General features: G+C 30.9%; 1 long non-coding RNA gene across 1 annotated transcript; it reads left to right on the top strand.

Moving 5' to 3' along the window:
- The first annotated feature begins 609 nt into the window (after positions 1 to 609).
- On the top strand, positions 610 to 953 carry LOC140432278 (uncharacterized). Its single transcript, XR_011949783.1, has 3 exons — positions 610 to 645; positions 714 to 776; positions 823 to 953. It is a non-coding gene; the product is annotated as an uncharacterized lncRNA (long non-coding RNA).
- Positions 954 to 2812: the final 1859 nt, after the last annotated feature.

Here is a 2812-nt window from a genome sequence, read left to right as displayed (position 1 = left end):
AATTTTCTTGGGTTTACCATTAACGTTTATCTTCTGTACTTTTCTTGTACTTACTACCATTATCATGTCTTTTAAATTAACAGAGGGTCATTGGAACGTCCTTTTAGAGTTTATGGAGCAGCATAAAGAATTTGCAAAAGGGTCCCACTGAAAGAATAATTCAAAGAAATCTTTGGGAAGAGCTTGCTCAACTATTAAATTCACTTGGCGAAGAAAGTAAGCCTGTTGAGAAATGGCAAAAGGTTAGATTAAATATATCAAAGTATGGTTTTTCCATTAATTATTTTTATGTATTTTTTTACTATAGACTTGGTCAGATATTAAATACTCAATTAAAAGGAAGGCTTCTGCGAAAAAACAAGATATTACAGCCACTGGTGGAGGGCCAAAAGTGAAGCCCGAACTAAACCAACTAGAGGAACGGGTTGTCAATATGTTAGGAAAAACATTTTATGAGGGAGTCAGTGTATCTGAGTGTGGAGTATGTATCAGTCACATGTTTAATTAAGTTTGTTATTTATTTATTATATATAGTGAATATTCAAAAAATTTCAGATTCCATCTACCAGTAAAGATGATTTCCTATCCACCTCTAAAGATGTTTTCCCACATAATAGTTTGGAAGACACACCTATCCATTTACCGGTATGTAACTACATACTACATACTTAACTCATATTATTTCACTAATAAATTCTTAATATTTTTTATAGGTTGCTTCTACAAGTAGTATTCAGACATCTAAATTTTCTGAATTTAAACATAAATCTATAGAGGTAAGCTATTTTAAGATCAAGTCATCATGTAAATATTTTTTTACAGGCTTCTGACCATGGATATTCTAGACTTCCCCATCCAAAAAAAAGGAAAATACAAGATGTTGAGAATGAGCTAATGCAGGAGAGCTTGACTGAATTAAGGGAAATAAAATTAGAGTTAAGGGAGCTTAACAAAAGCATGTCATCAATTGCCAATTAATTAGCAGAACTAGTGGCAAAAAAGTGAAAGTATAATTAATTTTTTGTGTTTATGTTCTGTTTTTTTTAATGTATTTTATCCTTATAATATATCGCCTAGTGAGAACAATAGTGGCGAAACTCGAAAATCAAGGATTTTGAGTTAAGTCCATCAACCGACATCTAAATATGCCCTCTTTCATGTGCAAGATCGGCGAACAATTATTTTATTTCCTTACTACTAGAGGGCAGCCACGTGTCTTTAGGGTATTGTGAATTTGTCAAATATTTTGATGTAATAACGACGAAGGTCAGTGCTTAAATTGTCTTCGTTGGGAAAGCAACGAAACTTCACATCAAGACTGGCGAATCTGTAATTACGCCGTGATTGCACATATTAGAACAATTATCTTTAAAACTATTAGTGTAATAGTGGCGAATGTGCACTATTGTCATTCATGTTCTGAATTCGGAGTGTAAAATCTAAATTAAATTAAAAAAAAAGAACGACGAACCTGTAATTTCGTCTATTACGTTGTAGGTAAGTGAAAATTTTATTTATGTGTGGGATATTTATTTTGATTTTAGCCTTTATTGTATTACAGTTTTGTATCATATTAAAATATTATTACTACTTTCACGGGTATTGCATAACAGGGACTGTTAAAATAATTTAAATCAGTATTACTTCGCTGTAATATTAAATATATAAAAATAAATCTAGTTACCTTTATTTAAAAGATAGTACCGTAATGTCGAATTAAATTATTTTAAACTCAAATTTAAATTATGTTTATAATAATATTATTTTTAGGTCTTAAAGATCCGGAATCATGAGCGGACGGTCAGAAAAAATGCTAACTGCTCTTGGAATATAGTAAGTTTCGGTGCAATTTAGATTTAAATTTTTGTATGTTGTGCCCTTTTGCTTTTAGTGTAAACCGCAAAGGGGAAAAGCCAAGTTTTAGTCAAGATTCTTCCAACCAAAATTTACATAAGATGAGTAACGACGAAGAAAGTAATTTTGGAGTATTAAAACAAACAGATGAAAAAATCCAGGTTGTTCTGGAAATAAAGTAAGTTTTAGTTGTTTATTATATTAAGAAACCTAATATTTTGTAATGATGTAGTTTACTTTTAAATTTATTTACATAAAACGCTTTTTTTAATCTTAATTTTGTTTCATTTTTAGTGTAAATTGCGAAAATCAAAACAAAATTGAGAAAAATTCACCAAAAATGGTTGATCTCATAGTAAGTTGCTCAGAATTAAAGCCAACAGAGAAAGGTAAATGTTTTATTTTATCCTATTTTAAATAATATCATCTTTTTATTACCATTGCATTAACAATTTATTTTATTCGTTTCCCAATTTTAAGCTGACAAAACACTTTATGATGGTGTTTTATGGTAGATCAAAAGTAAAAAATTGATGTTGATAAAAACACCTATGATGACAAAGACTAATTTTACTGATTTTAAAGGAAATTACTAAATTACCTCTTTTATTTATAGGGGTAGAACAGGAAATTGAGAACATTGAAAACGAAGGTTCAAGAGACTCCAGGGAATCAAGTAGCTCCTAGATGAGTCCTCATCTGAATCATGGTGTTCCAAGGGTAGTCGTTGTAGCAGATCGTCTTCTACGAAATCATTGAGCTCATCAGTGGATGATAGTGATAGAGACCCAGATTTGAATGAAGAAAGTAATGAATCCGAAGAATCCACAGGTTCGAACAGAAACGTTGGAAGAACGAGAAAGAGGAAACGAAATCCAGAAGGCTGGAAAAGAACTATTGTAAAAAAATTAAGAAACTGTGGAAAAGAATATCAATCTCTTCACTCTGAGATAGCGCG

The sequence above is a fragment of the Diabrotica undecimpunctata genome, unplaced genomic scaffold (genome assembly GCF_040954645.1).
Source record: "Diabrotica undecimpunctata isolate CICGRU unplaced genomic scaffold, icDiaUnde3 ctg00003498.1, whole genome shotgun sequence".
Taxonomy (NCBI): domain Eukaryota; kingdom Metazoa; phylum Arthropoda; class Insecta; order Coleoptera; family Chrysomelidae; genus Diabrotica; species Diabrotica undecimpunctata.
Note: the sequence above shows the minus strand (reverse complement) of the source record. Positions and strands in the feature narration are given on the sequence as shown.